The sequence below is a fragment of the Hyla sarda genome, chromosome 6 (genome assembly GCF_029499605.1).
Source record: "Hyla sarda isolate aHylSar1 chromosome 6, aHylSar1.hap1, whole genome shotgun sequence".
Taxonomy (NCBI): Eukaryota; Metazoa; Chordata; class Amphibia; order Anura; family Hylidae; genus Hyla; species Hyla sarda.
Window position 1 is genome coordinate 252201504 of NC_079194.1, and position 20042 is coordinate 252221545.

Consider the following 20042-nt stretch of genomic DNA (forward strand, 5'->3'; position numbering starts at 1 on the left):
AAAAAAAAAGTTTGTTCTGTGTACTGAGAGGAAGGTTTGGTGGACAAACTGTCCCGCAAGCGGAGACAGCGCCAACATATGTGTTGTTTCACAATGCAACATATGGCAGCCAAGGCCAGATATGGAACAGGCACAGATTATATAGTAGGAAAAATAAGACACGACGCAATTATAGTAAGAAGTCCCGGCAGCTAGTCGTACCTATAAATTATTTGTTGTATTGTTTTGTGTACACAGTGCTTTGCTGTATTTGGAGTCGGCTTTGTGTGCAGTCATGTCAGGAGCGGTTGCTGTGGCAGTGTCGATCCGACATGTACTTTGGCTCACAAATGTAAGTGTTAGATGTCAAGGAAAACAAGTTAAGATTCTGAAAACAAGACAGAGCTTCTTTGGAAGTAATATGTAATGAAGTGTAATGGGATCCAAACACAAACACTTCCAGTAGGCTCCATGAGACACTTAGTGATAAAGCCTAGGAGACTCCCCATTGTTTATTCTTTGTCCCAACATCCCCTGCACCCTAAACTAATACATATCTGGACCCTGCCATTCAGGAGATTCATAAGGCTTCACCCAGGCGGCTCCTTCACTGCGGCTGTATGTAGCTGGGATCTGTACAGGAGCACAGAGAGCCAAGTAGAACTTTTGGAGGTAGATTCTTCAACTTTTAGCTTTTCACATCAATCATCTAAACCACCCAAAAAGTATCCAAACACAGAAACCTGTCTCTGCCTTTGTTTTCTAGCTTTACAGAAAAAAACACACATACACATCTAACGCATATTCAAAGTCGCAGATCTGCAACTGTGGATTTTACTAAATAATTCCCTAATATTTTAAGTAAAGTTCCTGCCAAAAAAAATGCAATATACAGTGAGCTGCCGATTTGGAGGCCAAAATTATCCCAAAACAAAAACTAAACATCTGACTGTTAGGACCTCCACCTGTCCCCTCAGGTGAATGGCGTGGTTGTACAAATGCTTTGCCGCAGCTCTTTTCACTGAATATGGGACTGCTGAAGCATTTTACTTCAGTAGTTCATAGTGTATAGTGCAGCAGCCAAACGTGCGCACTGCCACTCCATTTACTATAAGGACAAGGTGCCTTGGTTCTCATGTTTCTGGGGGTCCCTGTGGTTGGGCCTCCACCAATCAGTTACCTTGCTCTCATCCTGTGGATAGCTGATAAGTTATAATCTTGGAATAACCCATTTAGGAAACTGTACGACAAAGTAATTTTCTAGGCTGATCCAGGATATGACATCTCCCCAGCAGCAAGTGAGAGTGATTTCTAGATAAGGGCTTCTTAAAGGGGGTACTCCATTGCCCCACCGTTCAGAACATTTTGTTCTGAACGCTGGCTGCGGGGGTCGTGACTTCACGGTCACACCCCTCGTGATGTCACAGCCACACACCCTCAATGAAAGTCTATGGGAGGAGGCGTGATGGCTGCCACTCCCCCTCCCATAGACTTGCATTAAGGGGGCATGGCCTCCTTATGACATCATGTCCCCCGCAGCCCACACCCAGCGTTCGGAACAGAATGTTCCTAATGCTGGGGCAGTGGAGTACCCCTTTAATACAGGCAAAATCCATACTGACAATTCACTCTAAGGGTAGGGTCACAAATAACGTATTTTGATGTGTATTTGCTTTTGCATAATTCCTACTCATTGAAGACTCAATGAAGTTCGTACACAACTGATTTTGCTACCCACTGACTTTATCGGGTATGAAAATACACAGCAGCAAATATGCAGCAAAGTACAGCACATGTGACCCTACCCTCAATATCCACACAGAATCTGCCACATGGATTTAGATGTAGATTTCTAACATTACCATTAATGTCAATGGAAGCTTCCATGCAAAACAGTGCAGAAAAGTTACATGTAACTTTGCCTATGGGAAAAATACTGGACAGTTTTTTTCAGCTTTTCCCATTGAGATCAAAGGGATATCGTTTTTAATACAAGACCCCTCTGATTTTGATGTACAAATTTGTATAGATTCCATGTCAAAATGAGTGCGTATTTTACCAGTGTGAACGAGCCCATGGACACAACCTCAAAGCTTCAAGTTACAGAATTAAGAATAAAAACAGTGTTCCTCTATTCTATCTGGTATTGCAGCTCGGCCTCATACAAGTGAATATGGCCAGATTCAGCTAATGGACATGAGCACTGCCATTACAGGGGAAAAAAAAGACGCTAATCCTCTAGTCTAACTTTTTTAAATGGTCATATAATACATTTAGATTGTCCTCTACAGACTAAAATGAGAATAAGCTGTTCCTGCCATATCCCCGCTAGCTTAGTGAATGCTGCACCCAGTAGAAGACTCCTTACAGACTTGCTCTCATGTGAAAGCCACTTGCACAGTAAGAGAAGCTTTTGGTACGGTTGTCATATTTTCTTGGAAAACAGTCCCAGTCCTGTCATTGTTGATGGCCACGTAGTTATATGTTGAGAACTGCAAACAAGACAAGTATAGAGCACTGTACACACTGTAACTATTGACCTTATATACAGTAAGAAGCTCCAGGATACGGGCTGAGCAATGGAAAGTCCTCACACTGCTAAACTGCACGAGAAGACTGAATAATGAATCCAACGCCTTAAAAGATTATTACCCCCTGCTACAAAAATTATTTTAAACTCTTAAGACTTCCTCTTCAAATTGCTAAAATATTCTACTCTACAACCAATGCATTATAGCAACCACAGAAATGATATTTATTTACAGACTACTACCCAATATCTATGTTAGTTTACCAATGCTTGGGGTTAAAACAGTTGTCCAGGATTAGAATGACATGGCTGCTTTCTTCTAAGTACAGCACCATGCCTGTCCACGTCGTAAGGTATTGCAATACAGCCACACATGAAAGGTGCAGAGCTGCAATGCCAGATATAGCCTCTGGACAAGCATTTTTTGCGCTATTTTTTAGAAGAAAGCCACTACCTTTTCCTGATCCTGGATAACCCCTTTAAAAGGTACCCCCCTAAGCCACCATAAAAAACAGAATGATATATTGAGGACCTTAAAGGGAAACTGTCATTAGTTTCACCCGCCCTAACCTGTTGCTACAGGTGTGCAGTACGGGTGACACTGATGCTAACGATACTTACCTGTCCCCCGATCTGTAGTCCCGTTGGCCCATTATCTTCCTCGTTCGGGAAGCAGGCTTGGTGCTCAGGAGTCTCTGATGTCACTGCTACTGCTTCTTGGCTGGGATAGCCTGCGTGCAGGCCTGGGAAACCAGCAGCGGTGACATCAGAGTGCTCCTGCTCACCAAGCCTGCTGCCCAAATGAGCAAAATAACGGGCTAAGGGGACTACAGATCGGGCACAGGTAAGTATTGTGATCATCAGTGTCACCCGCACTACATCACTGTACCAACAAGTTAGTGCATGTGAAACGGATGACAGTTTCCCTTTAAGCAGCTACTTGTTTTGCCTAAAGCAGCACTGCTAAACATCACTGTATACCAGACCCATACACATCTATGGGAAAGCGGGATACCTAGTCTTTTAAATGTGAATATTTCCATCAATTGTTCTGAATATTACCAACCTGAAATAATAATAAAAAATATTGTGACTATTCCTTCTTGGTGTAGCCATTTCAATATTGAAAAGTGTATGTAGCATTTTTCACCAGATTACCGGGGACAGTCTTAAGCATTCTTAAAGTTAGTCACAGGCAACTTTCCAACCAGACTGTCCAGTTCAAAGCTAAACACTTTACATGCCTATTTACTACTTACTCAAAAACATATGTCGTTAAAGGATATTACTGGACTGGACCTGTTTTATTTACTTCCTAGGTGACCCAAGTCTCCGGCGTTCCTATAGAAAATACAGACATGGGTGTCGCTCTAATCCTACATACCTGCATTGAGTGGGGCTGTGTGTGACCCTCAAGGGTTTCTATGACAGGTCAGAGGTTAGGTGAAATGACGGAGACCCGTAAGGCCTGTTTCACACAAGCATAGTATGTCGGTCTGATGACCCAAATGGACAGCTCTCAGTTTAATTTAAGTCATTAGAAATGTGGTCAGGCCAGGACTTTCATCCCCAATACACATGCGTGAGGCTTAGAAAGGGGCTTAGGGTGGGAGTGGGGCAAACATGAGTTTGTCAAGCTCACTGTATGGGCTATTTATATATATATAGAGGAGCAGCACAAATCAAGTGCTACTGGATATCAGAAATTTGGTCACCAAATACTAGGTGCAAAGTACTGGATCTATTATACTATGTAACACTAAGGATTGGTGGCATGCATGCGATGAAGTCCGATACCTGTGTCCCAGCTACAAAATGTAAGAAGTTGTTGTGCGGCTATGGAAATCCTATTCTATCTGCCTGAATACTTTGTCTATTACAGCATTCACAGTTATTCTGAAAGTATATGTTAAAATCTGAATATTCTGATCAGTGATTCATCGGTCACATGATATATCCCCTAGTCAACTTCTATGCAGAAGCTTTCAGAAAGGTTAGGAGAGGAGTCCTTAGTCCAAGCAAGTCACAAACCCTGTTCCAGTTCCAAGTACATCTAACCTGAGACAGATCTGGGCTACATGTGCAGTGATCACGACACTCCAAAGTTTGGAGGATTTTCCCCCAAAAAGTTGTCTCTGGTCCACTGTTTTAAGTGCATCATTCTTCATGTTTCCAGCTCCAAGAAGGTGTAATGCTGTACAAGGGCCTCTCTTCAATGACCTATGGTCAGAGTTAGTACTGTGTGGCTAACATGTTACAGAATTTAATTCAGCATACACCCAGTACATAGGGTATAATGCTACAAAACCATGAGTAAGCTTTGTGTATCTACTTCACAGAAAGCTAACCTGTATAGGCCTACTGAACAAAGGAGCAAAAAGGCAAAAACCGGCACTGACACCAACTCCTGTTACAATAACGGGTTCAGGCACACATAGGATGCCGCACTGGAATACCGGGATCAGAATGTATGAAGGGGCTACTCACCCAGTCATCTCTTCAATGGCATTCTCCGAACGTAGTCATCTACGGATAAGAGCACGGAGCGGCCTGACGAAGCGGCAAGCATCATGATAAGGTTCGTGGCCAGCGTCTGAACTCCCTCCGTTCCATATGCCGCCTCCCCGCTCTTATCCGAAGATGACTAAGTTCAGAGAATGCCATTGAAGAAATGACTGGGTGAGTGCTCCGTACCATGCTCTTGTTTGTCATTTTTTAACCTGTATAGGCCCCTCACAGTAGGGAGCATGTAACTGGACATTCATTCATTTATTCTGTTTACAACTGCATTTTCACTAGTAAGACTACCTACAAGTGCAAAAGCACACCAGAGACTTCACAGTATATTTGCCATTAAAAGGTACTCCACTGGCCAGCGTTTGGAACATTACGTTCTAAACACTGTGTGCACTCTGCGGGGGTCTGCTACGTCCCCTTGTAAGGCCACACCACACCCCCTCAATGCAAGCCTATGGAAGGGGGCATGACGGCCAGCACAGACTTGCATTAAGGGAGTGTGCATTAAGGGAGTGTGGCGTAACGTCACGAGGTTGTGTGGCCGACCCCCGCAGCGCGCACACAGCGTTCGGAACTAAATGTTCCGAACGCTGGCCAGTGGAGTACCCCTTTAAAGCAACTCTTAAGGGGACAGTGACAAACTCTTTACTCATCATCTTAAGACTATTACAAACCACTTTGCGCTAAAGAGACTGTATTTTGCTTGGATCCACGCAGAACATTCAGTAAAGTTCTATGATATTTCCACATTAAACAATTGTCTGGATTTCTCATTACTGCACTAGACACTACAGAAACAACCCATCGGACAAAGGAGTTGTTGGGCTCACTGGTGACCCTCAGATTAGCTATACCACCCTGCCACATGACATCCAATAGTGTCTTTTGGATTCTTTTGGCTTAAATAAGGGTCGAGCTGTCTGGTCAGTTTTTTTTTGCAGATTTTGCATCAGACTCTCCTAACAGAACTGCAGATGTTAACTGAGCCTGAGAGACTGAGTATTTATTAATGTCAGTGTTTGCCACATGCCTAAGCTTTGTTAGTATCTGTGCCAAGTGCCAGGAAAGAGCAGGCTATTATATAGTGATTACGTCTCTGACTGGAAAATTTGCCACTGAATTAAAGGGAAACTGACTGATGGATCAACCTCACTAACCTGAATACAGATGGCTAGAATAGGTGATCCTGAATAAAACTACGTATTCCTTACCTCAATCTGTTGACCCTTTCCCAGATATAGCACAAACTTGCAATATGTAAAAGAACTTTTACTTGCATCAAGGCTATGTTTAAAGACTATCTGCACCTCTGGCACCCTCCCCTGGTCGCGTTCACGCCACCCCGCTAATCAGGGAGATGAATATGGCGGGGTGGCGTGACCGGAACCCAGGGGATGCGTCAGAAGTGCAGATAGTCTTCAAACCCACCCTTAGTGCATGTAAGAGTTAATTTGCATATTGTACGATTGTGCTATATCTCATGAATGCCTGAACAGTTTGGGGTAAGAAAACCAGAGTAATACAGTGAATGGGAGGACTACAGTACCCAGAAAGATTATCAGAATTGGGGTTATTTAGTTTAGAAAAAAGAAGGCTTAGGGGAGACCTAATAACTATGTATAAATATATCAGGGGACAGTACAGAGATCTCTCCCATGATCTATTTATACCCAGGACTGTATCTATAACAAGGGGGCATCCTCTACTTCTAGGGGAAAGAAGGTTTCTGCACCAGCACAGACGGGGATTCTTTACTGTAAGAGCAGTGAGACTGGAATTCTCTCCTGGAGGAGGTGGTCATGGGGAACTCTGTGAAAGAATTTAAAAGGGGTCCGGATGCATTCTTGGAGGGTAAGAACATTACTGGTTATGTATACTAGATTTATAGGGACAGAACGTTGATCCAGGGATTTATTCTGATGCCATATTTGGAGTCGGGAAGGAATTTTTACCTCTAGTGTGAGGTTTTTTTTTTCCTTCCAATGGATCAACTCAGTAGGGACTCATTAGGGATATAAGTTAAACTTGATGGACTCTGGTCTTATTTCAACTATGAACTATGTTACTATGTTACTCACCTGTATATTCTGTAGGGGTTAGTGGGGTTAATTCATTTGTCAGTTAATGGAAGCCTTTAGCTACCCAGACCTATCTTGCATTACTACAGTGTTGGATGCTGTCAGAATTATTACTATAATAAGACAACATACCCCTTCCCCTTCAACATTTTTGCCTCAGTCATGTTGCCTTAAAGGGACCCTGCCATGCTGATAATGCAGTCCAGTCTGCAGGCATCATGTTATGGTCCAGGAAGAGCTGAGCAGATTAATATATGATTTTATGTGAAAAGTCCCAGTATGACTTGTCATTTAGGTGTGAACATCCCTGCTATTTCTCTGCTGAGTGTAAACAGAGAGCTGTCAATCATTGATTAGCACCACCCACTTGACTACATAGCCTAGAATGAGAAGAGATTTACCTAAATAATTGACAAACCCTAGAACTTTTCCTCCCATTGATATATATATATATATATATATATATATATATATATATATATATATATATATATATATATCTCAATCTGCTCGGCTTCTCCTGCTCTTGAACATGATTTCTACAGCTGTAGACTGTATTTTCAAGATGACAGGTTCCCTTTAAGGGGAAACAGAACACTTTATTAGGATATATGAAAAGTTAATTTCTAAAAGTTAGAAACAAGCCATTAAACTATAAAATGTCCTAAAACTAAAAAAAATTAGTTTCTTTCCACTGTCCAGTGGACCAGCTGGCTTTTGAATATTTCTCTGCATTAAAGTTATACCCTGCATTTTCTTTACTATTGCAATGAATTAATGACCTCTGCATGTATGGCAAGAGAGCACTGAGGTCAATGACTGTCTACAGCAGCAACTCTGCATCAGCAACACTCCAGTGGTCACAGGGAAATCATTTACATGTATACTATGCAGTAGTGCTGGGCGGTAGAGATGAGCGAACTTACAGTAAATTCGATTCGTCACGAACTTCTCGGCTCGGCGGTTGCTGACTTTTCCTGCATAAATTAGTTCAGCTTTCCAGTGCTCCCGTGGGCTGGAAAAGGTGGATACAGTCCTAGGAGACTCTTTCCTAGGAATGTATCCACCTTTCCAGCCCACCGGAGCACCAGAAAGCTGAACTAATTTACGCAGGAAAAGTCAGCAACCGCCGAGCTGAGAAGTTTGTGACGAATCGAATTTACTGTACGTTCGCTCATCTCTACTGGGCGGTATACTGGTTCATACCGAATACCGAAATTTTTGTGCTGCACGATATGAATTTTAACCCATACCGCAATACCGGTTTGGCCCCTCCCCCTCGGGAATGAATGAATCCGCCCAGCGCTGCGCTGTCCCCACATCGGGGAACTAATCCTATGTGACCTGCGAGCGCTGTTCTGCCCCCCCCCCCCCCAATTAATTATCAGCCCAGCGCTGTCCCCATCAGCGCGGTCCCCACATGTCACCCGCATGCGCTGCCCTCCTCGTCCTGTTTGTTGCGGCCGCCGGCGCTGACACTCTATACCAGTGGTCTCCAACCTGCAGATCTCCAGATGTTGCAAAACTACAACTCCCAGCATGCTCGGACAGCCGTTGGCTGTCCGGGCATGCTGGGAGTTGTAGTTTTGCAACATCTGGAGGTCCGCAGGTTGGAGACCACTGCTCTATACTGTGCGGTATCCCTATGCCCGGGCTGCAAAAAATAAACAAAATAAACTTTAACTCACCTCCCGTTGGTCCGGTATCGGCCTCACTTGTTTCCTGGGGACGGGAACGTCGGAGAGCCGTCAGCCTATCACCGGCCGCAGCGATGTTCCGCCTCTCCGACGTTCCCGTCCCCAGTGTAAGGCCAACGTAGGTGCGTTAAAGTTTACTTTGTTTACCTTTTGCTGCCCGGGCATAGGGATACCGCACAGTATAGAGTGCCAGTGCCGGCAGCCGCAACAAGCAGGATGAGGAGGGCAGCACTTGCTGGTGATATGTGAGTATTTACCCCAATGGGATGTGGGCTGATAATTAATATGGGGAGGGGGGGGGGGGGGCTAGGAAATACCGTTATATACCGTGGAACCGGCAAAAATTTAAAAAAATACCATGATACACACATTTGGTCATACCGCCCAGCCCTACTATGCAGTACTATGACTCAAAACAAGCAATAGGTTGTGCTGGCACCTATAGAAGTCTATGAGGCCCTACTGTGCCTAAATCTATATTACCGCATTCTTCTGGGAACGAATGCCTCTGTAATACAGTGCCATACGGAGAGCGAACATAACAGCACACTACATGAGCCCTCGTGGGAACAGATATTGACAGATGTTGTAATAAATGACTACCCTATTGGCACTATCTCCTACACTCTATATATTATCCAATCCAAATAGAATGTCACTGTCACAAGATGAGATAACTCCGCACCTACGCAATGCTCTGTCCTGTACATGCAGCTGCTCTTTACACACCGGGGCGTCTGTCATAAATGGCCGTCATAAATACCTACAGCATTAGATTATCTGATTGTTTGATAAAACCTTCCCGATCAGATACCAACCAGTAATGTGCAGACATGACTGCAGCCCAGCAGGAGCCATAGTCACCAGTCCTCCTGTATTGTGTTCACTTGTTTGCATTGGATTGCCGGAGTCCAGATCCTAATTTACCTTAAGGGAGGAAGCGTTGTGATTTACTTTAAACTCCTTTTCATAAATTTGAATGTGGTTACAGACGGCGTCCGCGAGCATTCAGGACAGACACGTTCACCCAGCAAGTCTGTCAACGTAATAATAATGACAGGGTGAGGGATGGTTTACGGCAGGGAGCTTTACATGTAATATCCTGAGGTTATGTCAGGGATAAGTATTCCCTCTAAACAATGACGTCATGGAATCAGAACACAATACATGAAAATAAAATCTATAATGAAAGTTTATATAGATCCTTTAAAGAATACCCGTCAGATCCAACAAAAACATTTGTGACCATGTACCGGTACATCTAATTTTTATGTGTCTAGCACCTTTATTTTTTTTTTTATTACACTTATAATTTAGCTCACTAGTCTGAATTCCTCTCAATGGGAGGGGGTGTGGCCTCACTGTGCAGGTCTCCGCCCCCTCCCTCAGTATGCTGTCTGCTCACATCTCCCCTAGCATTAGCAAAACTACAACTCCCAGCTTGTCCTCACTGACAGTAGCAGAACACAAGATGACAGTGGGGGGATTTTTCCTGCACTCACAGCTGTCAATCAAGGAAGTGTGTCCATGACATAGGTGATGATGCATGGACACAGCAGGACTAGTATGTGTCCAAGCAGGCAGGGGGGGGGCAGTTGTTTGACTAGCTTTTTTAGTATGAAATACTGAACATTTTCTAATGAAAGCAATTGCAAAACCTATTGGTTATACATGCTTTACAACATATCAAAAGTTTTTGTATCTGACAGTGACCATTTAAGGATAAATCTGAATGGAAAGAATCTGAAGAGCAGGATTTTATCAATACATTATATACGTCTGGAAACAACTGAATAAACGGAAAGATTAGGAAACAGATCAGACAGCAATTCTCTAACATAGAATGACTATTGAAACTGCACTGTTCACAATATAGAGTTGGAATAAAGCACATGAATGACTGTTTAGAATAAGCTCCTGGTGCATACAATGAGTTTTTCCATAGAATTGACATAACTAATAGGGGGTTCACTGTTTTACCAATAAGCATCCTACAAATAACATACAGCTCAGTTGTGACATAATGGAGAACAATGAATAGAGAGATGAACAGATGAGAGAGAGAGAGAAGAGATAGATGATAGATTGATAGATGAGAGAGAAAGAGATCAATAGATAAGAGAGAGATATGCTGATCAATATTTCTTCCATCCTCCTCAGGTATAGACATTAGCCCAGTATTAACCTTTAAAGGGGTACTCCGCCCCAAGACATCTTATCCCCTATCCAAAGGATAGGTGATAAGATGTCTGATCGCAGGGGTCCCGCCGCTGGGGACCCCCCACAATATCCCTGCTGCACCTGGCGTTCGTATAGAGCATCGGGTGCAGTGCTAGAGGCTCATGACGTCACGGCCACACCCGCTTGTGGCATCACTGCCATGCCCCCTCAATGAAAGTCTATGTGAGGGGGCGTGACGATCAGACATATTATCCCCTGTCCTTTGGATAGGGGATAAGATGTCTAGGGGCGGAGTACCCCTTTAAGTTGGCTTGGCGTGGTTGGCATGTGACACAAAGTTGCCAAAATGGAGAGAAGCCTCAAGGATGAAAAGAGAAGCCTCATTCACACAGCAGAATTTCCTTACTGAATTTCCTCTACTTCTTCATACAAAAACCATGACACACAAGTCATTTGAACAGATTCAAACAGAATTTCTACGTGGAAATTTTGCATGGAACCTTTGTGGCATCATAGCTTCAGTGATGTCAATGGAAGGTCCTTGACATGTCCATTCGTAAAGCAGAAAATAATCCTTGTCAGGACCTTTCGTTGACATAAATGAGGCTTTGAGTGCACAAGGATTCCAGGCAGAATTTCTAGAAATTCTGCTTGAATCTGCTTCAAATTACTTAAAGGGGTTATCCAGGAAAAAACTTTTTTATATATATCAACTGGCTCCAGAAAGTTAAACAGATTTGTAAATTACTTCTATTAAAAAAAATCTTAATCCTTTCAGTACTTATGAGCTGCTGAAGATGAATTGTTCTTTTCTGTCTAAGTGCTCTCTGATGACACATGTCTCGGGAACTGTCCAGAGTAGAAGCAAATCCTCATAGCAAACTTCTTCTATTCTGTGTAGTTCCCGAGACAAGCAGAGATGTCAGCAGAGAGCACTGTTGCAAGACAGAAAAGAACAACTCAACTTCAGAAGCTGATAATTATTGTAAGGATTAAAATGTTTTAATAGAAGTAATTTACAAATCTGTTTAACTTTCTGGACCCAGTTGATATTAAAAAAAAAAAAAAAAAGTTTTTTTCCTGGAATACCCCTTTAAGTGCCCTGGTTTTTGCCTGGAGAAGTAGAGGAGATTCAGTAAGGAAATTCAGCCATGTGAATAGGACCAAGGCCGGACTCCCACAACATAAACAGTCGTCACACATTTTATGTGCAGATTTGCAAAAAATGCAGCCACAAAATAAAACACTGCTGCATTTTGTGAGAAAATCTTCACACACACAATGCCATACATACTGAAAACGTTACACTGCGTGAGCGCAGCCTTGAAACAGACTGTTTTATCATTTATCTTTGAATAGATCTTTCTGGATCCATGTGCCAAAACCCTTTTGGGGAGACTTATCAAAGCTGTCTATTTCCCGCATCAATATAGACCAACCTACAGAGGGTTAGGCCGGTGTACTGTGCGCTTCATTTATCAAAAGGCGCACGGCTCTTAATAAATTCTGCACACAGACTGCGTGATCTACGGTTTAGACTGTATTTAAACCTGCTCCAACATGGTCTGACATTTCGCGTACTTTCCGCCAATGCGACTTTTCGCTGAAAAGTCACTTTTGATAAATTCAGCACCAATGCATTTTTCTATCTAAAGTAGACTAGAATGCAGTAAAGTAGACTAGAATGCATCATGTTCTAAAAATCCACTAAAAGCTAAAGTTGGGAAAAAGTCGCACATATTTAGACTGCTACTTTCTGTGCGACAAATTTAGACCGGAAAAAAACAGTCTAAATCCTTTGATAAATCTCCTCCTTTGACTCTACAAGACCTCTAAACCAAGGTGCTAGCAGCCGATCCTTTAAAGTGTCCCGGTCATTACACAAAACCTCTGATGGGTCGGGGTCTGAGTGTTTAGACCAATACCAGTCTATAGATACAGCCGGGTGAAGTGCCATGGCATTCTTCACCTGTCTATATCTAGAGATCTGTAGGGGTCTGAACTCTCAGACCCAGTGTAATGACAGGGACACCAAGTCCTGTAAGTTGCGGCCTCTATAGATCAGACCTGCTTTTCCAGCACCTCCCACATCAGGCTGAAATCAACAACATCTTGAACTCTTTTTTTCATGTTCCTCAAACCATTCCTGAACATTTGTTTCAATGAAGCCAGGGCATTATCCTATTAAAATCACTGCCATGAGGAAATACCATTGCCAGGGTGTACCTGGTCTGTAAACTGTTTACTGGTGCCATCCTGGTGCCAACTCTTCTCTAGATAAGCAACATACACTCCCCTGGCCATCTACATCATAAAGAAAATGGGATTCATCATACCAGGCCACCTTCTTCCACTGCTCCAGGGTCCAGTTCTGATGCCCACATGCCCACTGACACTTCCAGACATATGGGAAGGCCTAAGTGTTCTTACACCTATCATAGCCGGCAGGAACGTTTTCAGCAATTTGTGCTACAATCGCTCTTCTGTGGGATCAAACCAGACAGGCAATCCATACTTTCTACGTGCATCAAAGAATCATTGATGCCCATTGACCCTGTTGCCAGTTTATTGGCTGCCCTCGGTCCACTTTTGGTTTACTAACCACTGCATACAAGGAACACTCCATATACTCCATATAATTTGTCCCTTGTCACAATCACTTAGTCCCTTATACTTGTCCATTATTATTGGTGCCAACATATCAAGTTCAAGAACTGACTGTTCAATAGCTGCCTAGTATATCCCATGACAGGCGTCATTGTCACGGGATAGTAAATGTTATTTCATTCAAAAGTCCGGCTTCCTTGACATATATCAGGCATCTGGTGGTGTTTCCCGGCATGTAAACAGATCCAATTCATTTGAATGGGAGGGTTCACAATCATCCGCCATCTCAGTTTTGGGGCCGGATGGTATAACTCGCCGGCTCAGCACCGGACAGGTGAACATATCTTGCCTCGTTCCTCTGTTCGGCATTCAGAAATAATGGACATTGGATGCTACACAACTGATGACAACTGATGCATGTTGTCATCAGTTGAGGCATCAGTTGCGTTGAGATTTAGGCTGGGATTACATATGCCGGACACTGGACATATGTAATCCCAACCTCAATGTTTTGGTTGTAATAGCCTATTTGCTCAGCACGTCTGTGTAATATAAATACTGTAGAATGAAAAAAATAATTATACACATTATATACACACCCTGACATATATACACAGTAATTGTACTCTCAGGTATAGCAGTATCTGTACACGTTGACAGGGGGGGGGGGGGGGGGTCACCTGACATTTATTCCTGCTTACAACAATAACGGTAATGGTGTACAACAAAGGGATTAGAGCCGGAGTCATTAATCAGCTTTCCGTGTCACAAGGTCTTATAACTCAGCAGTCCATGTACTTGGCCATTCAGGAACATCTAAAGCCTGTTGACAAAATGCTGTAATCACTTAACTCTCCGCTGACTAAGGTAATCTGAGGCTCGCCATTGAACAAGTATTAATAAGTTAATACAAGCTCTTTCAGGGGTATTGCTATATTTAAACGCTATCGTTTTAGGGTAGGTTCATACTTAGCCCATCCACAGCGTATTTAAAGGGGTACTCCGGTGAAAACCTTTTTTCTTTTAAATCAACTGGTGCTAGAAAGTTAATCATCTTTGTAAATTACTTCTATTAAAAAACAGCAGATGTATGCTATGGGCAGCATGGTGGCTCAGTGGTTAGCACTGCTGCCCTGCAGTGCTGGGGTCTTGGGTTCAAATCCCACTAAGGACAACAATAAATAAAGAGTTGTTATTATTATAATGACGTCAGCAAAGAGCACTGTGCTCGTGATGTCATCAGAGAGAATTCGAAAAAGAAAATCATTTCCTCTGTAGTATTCAGCAGCTAATAAGTACAGGAAGGATAAAGATTTTTTTAATAGAAGTAATTTACAAATCTGTTTAACTTTCTGGCACCAGTTGATTTAAAAGAAAAAAGGTTTTCACCGGAGTACCCCTTTAAGGCAAGTAAATATGCTGAAAACACGCACTGGACCTCCAGTGTTCACCGGCGTATTTGCTGCTATATATTTTCTCCCGGAACCTCATCCACTGTTCGTGTGTTAATAAAGGCAGTCACTCCTGCAGCGATTGCTGACTTTAATAGTATGCGCTGTGGATAGATTCTACTGGCACTGACATCCGCAGAGTATTTTAAAGATGAAATACGGAGCGTCAAATATGATGAGGATTCGCTATGTGTGACCCTACCCTTAGGCTCATTTTGACCCTTACAAGTAAAAAAGTGCCTGAACATTTTTTCTAATTTTTGAGCCATTTTATTAAGATTTGTTTTGGCTACAGCAAAAGCTATAGCCCCAAAAATGGCAGATTTTTTGGCTGTAGAGAGGCCATTGTTGCACCATTTTACTTCCCAAAAAAGGTGTGTGATCAAAGCCTCAAATGTGATCAAAAACCTCAACCCACTGCAGATGTGAGTTATAAGCCGGTGAAGTGCACGGCAGCACGCGCCTGACTCCCGGCTGTCAATCAAATCCGACCTTTTCTCTGGTCTATGCAGGGAGAAGGTCAGATCTGCCTGCCACTGCTGTGCACTTCACCAGCTTAGAACTCGTGATTGCAGTGGGTTTCAGCATTGAGACCTGATGCGATCTCAACTTTAGACGTCTGGACAGCATGTCAATTTTTTTTGTAGATGACAGTAACAAATTACAGGGTTTGGATTCAGCAGAAGGAACATATTCTCCTATGAGCAGGCACACAGGGCTCCCCAGCGGCAGCCCTGCGTGTGCAGTGAGGCTTGGAGGTGGGGCCAGCGTCACCGGCGTGACTGTGACACATGAGCCCGCCTTTAAGCCTAACTGCGCACACAGGGCTGTCGCTGGGTAGCCCTGTGTGTCTGCTCATAGGAGAATAAGCAGCGTATTTCCTGCTGCACAGTGGTTTCGCACAGCGTGGAATACGCTGAATGTACGCTATGCGTAATCCTACCCTAAAAGGGGATTAAAAACTGCCACAAAAAGCGGTGTGTTAAATCTTCCTAAGGGTACGTTCAAGCTGAAATTTTCCCACTATGTTTCACGCTACCACTCAAGTCAATGGGTCCGCTGGCAGTCTGCAAATCTTACACTATTGCGGACTGTCCGAGGGCCATACAAGTGAATGGTAACGTAACTTACAGTGGATTTCCCCGCTGATAGTTACAATTATGTGAATGTTCCCACCTCGGAATTCCAGCACGGAATATCCGCTGCAGCAGAGTTCTGTTGAATTCAACAAGATTCTGCTGCGCTGTGCACACGAGGGAATCTCCGTGCCAGATGTTTCTTCCATGGAAATGCTGTTTTCCGTGTCTGCAGAACCTATTCATTCTTTCTGCAAACTCCGCGCGGAGTACATAGCCGTCTATGAGACAGCGCATTCCCATGCGGTCCTAGCGCCCACAGTCTCCGGAATGTCTACACAGAGATTTTCCGTGTGGACATTCCAAAGCGTTAACATAGCCTGAGGCAAAGTTACCACTGACAATTTTTGTCTACTAAAATACTGCCCTGCCATTTCGCACCCCGCAGTCTTGGCATTTTTTTCCCCTTTTTCCCCTGCATTTCTATCATAGCAAGTCATGTGATTCTTTCATCAAGTAACCCAAGGAAAGAAAAAAGAAAGAAAAAAACACCAGGAATAACTCCATTCCCAAACCCACCCATGGCGCCTTTGGTCCCATAACCTTCTATGGAAGAGAAATGCCAAGATTTTGTCCAAAGAAAAAAAAAAAAAAAAAGCCTCCATAGTCTCACCATGATTTGGGATTTCATATATCCCTATTGACTTTCAGCTAACATCTGCCCACTGCATTTTTATAAAAAAAAAAGAAAAAAAACAGGGAAAAAAACTAGCCTTACAAGACTACCTCGACCACAGGGTAAATGACGGGAACTATCAGTCTCATAGTGACTAGAGATGAGCGAACTTACAGTAAATTCAATTCGTCACGAACTTCTCGGCTCGGCAGTTGATGACTTTTCCTGCATAAATTAGTTCAGCTTTCAGGTGCTCCGGTGGCTGGAAAAGGTGGATACATTCCTAGGAAAGAGTCTCCTAGGACTGTATCCACCTTTTCCAGCCCACGGGAGCACTGGAAAGCTGAACTAATTTATGCAGGAAAAGTCATCAACTGCTGAGCCGAGAAGTTTGTGACGAATCAAATTTACTGTAAGTTCGCTCATCTCTAATAGTGACCTCACATTTAGCAGTGGGCACATGTTTCCACCTTTACAATGAGCGGGTCCATCCTCCAAAGATCCTCATGTACCGCACAGTATAATAGTAACCAATCATAAGTCATTGCTGAACGATCACTACATGGAGCTGGGAACTTATACACTTTCTATAGCAGTGTTTCCCAACCAGGGTGCCTCCAGCTGTTGCAAAACTACAACTCCCAGCATGCCCAGACAGGCTTTGTCAGTCTGGAAATTGTATTTTTGCAACAGCTGGAGGCACCCTGGTTGGGAAACACTATTTAGTTTAGATGGATGAGTCCTGCCCCAGTGACTTTTTAGGAGAAGTTTTTCCATGGCCAAGGTTACGTCACATATTACAGGATACAGCGACATTTTACAACGCGCTAATTCATACAAGTGTCTATAGACAACTGATTCCAGACGGACACATAGGGAAGATGTATCAATGTCTATAGTGTAAATCCCATTCTTCTTCTTACATCATGTGACTGCCCCCATATGTATCAAACAGGTGCACGGTTTTTATAAATAGCTAAATGTGGTGTAGATCTAAGCATCAAGTGTAGTCCAGGCTGGAGCGAGATTGCGATAAATATGAGTGTTTGCGGAAACATTTCGCGACAATTTTTTATTTTAAGGTTATAAAAGACTCGTCTTTAATTTTGCGCAATTCCGAGACAGAATCGCATACAAGTCAACTGGGCCTAGCAGAACCGAATTTGAGTGGAACAACAGAATTTCCGCCGTGTGAACATAGCCTAAAAGTCACAAAAGTTGATACATTACCGACCACTGCAACAGACAGACCACAACACACTACACTACATAGTTTTAACCCGTTCAGCGCTGGCTACTTCTGTATCAGGAACTGAAACTATTCCAGCTGAATACCACAGTGCAGTGTTTTCCAAACAGCGCATCTCCAGCTGTTGCAAAACTACAACTCCCAGCATGCCCGGACAGCCAAAGGCTGTCATATGACTTTTTTTGGCGTAGTTTTTTTTCTTCCTTGCGTTTTTTGTGGCGTGAGAAAACGCCACAAAAAAACTGCCCTGTTAGGCTGGAATTCCACTGAGGATTTTTTGGCAAAAACGCACCAAAAAAACGACCCGTCTTTAATTTTGCGCAATTCCGCAACAGAATCGCATACACGTCAACTAGCACGAAAATGTTTGACTACTTAACACACACACACACTAAAAAATAAATACATTCCCCCATAATTGTTGAAAATGCCTCATTTGATGGGAAAATGCTGCCAAGTTTGCAAGGTACTTAAATTGTGCAAAAAATATATTATATATATATATACACACACACACACACACACACACTATACACATACATACATATGTGTGTGTATGTGTATATATGTATAGTGTGTGTGTGGAGATATTTATTTATATATATATATATATATATATATATATATATATATATATATACACACACATATATATATATACACACACACACACACACTATACACATACATACATATACATATATGTGTGTGTATGTGTATATATATATATAGTGTGTGTGTATATATATATATATATATATATATATATATACACACACACACTATACACACATATACATTTATGTGTATATATGTATAGTGTGTGTGTATATATATATATATATATATATATATATATATATACACACACACACTATACACACATATACATTTATGTGTGTATGTGTATGTATGTATAGTGTGTGTGTGGAGATTATATATATATATACATTTATGTGTATATATGTATAGTGTGTGTGTATATATATATATATATATATATATATATATATATATATATATATACACACACACACACACACACACACACACACACTATACACACATATACATATATGTGTGTATATGTATAGTGTGTGTGGATATATATATATATATATATATATATATATATACACATACACACACACACACACATTTATTTAAGTTTTTCTTTTTGAGTTTTTGGCACTTTTTCAGAGACCCGATTTGCATAAAGGACCCATAAAACACTTGTAATCTGTGCCCAAAAAAGTTTATAAAAAAAGATTTAAAAAAAAAAAAAAAAAACCTTGAACATTTGAGGCTCATTCTGCTTGTCAATCATATTTGGAGCTTCAAGATGCACCGTGTGAACACTGACTTCAAGGGCAGCTTGTCCCAGTCAGCGTTATCTGTCATCAGACGTTATAGATCCCTATAGATCCCCCCGATCATACACTCAGCCCCCCGGAGTCCGCACTCACCTGACGGCTGCACCTGCTGCTATTACCAGCTCTGATCCCGGATCCAGCGAGTGCAGGCACGGGGGGCGTGGTCTGACAGAGGGGGCGGAGACTCTGGTCCCTCCCACCCAGTGCTTTACCTCCTGGGAACAGAACGGTGTAGTTTTAACCCGTTCAGCGCCGGCTGCTTCTGTACCGGGAACTGAAACTATTCCCGCTGAATACCACAGTGCAGTGTTTTCAATACAGTGCGTCTCCAGCTGTTGCAAAACTACAACTCCCAGCATGCCCGGACAGCCAAAGGCTGTCCGAGCATGCTGGGAGTTGTAGTTTTGCAACAGCTGGAGACGCACTCTATTGAAAACACTGGCGTATGAGTAGAAAATAAACACGGGAGATTTATCAAAACCTGTGCAGAGTAAAAGTTGTCCAGTTGTCCATAGCAACCAATCAGATCGCTGCTTTCATTTTTGAAAAGACTTCTGAAAAATTAAAGAAGCAATCTGATTGGTTGCTATGGGCAACTGGGCAACTTTTCCTCTACACAGGTTTTGAT

The 20042-nt window shown here is 42.6% G+C and overlaps 1 protein-coding gene across 1 annotated transcript in view; it reads right to left on the reverse strand.

Annotated features, from left to right (window-relative positions):
* Positions 1–19804, reverse strand: part of CRACR2B (calcium release activated channel regulator 2B) — a gene marked incomplete in the record, with an annotated part of 88443 nt that extends 68639 nt beyond the window's left edge. Inside the window, 1 exon segment of the mRNA XM_056528464.1 lies at positions 19508–19804.
* Between the last annotated feature and the right edge of the window lie 238 nt (positions 19805–20042).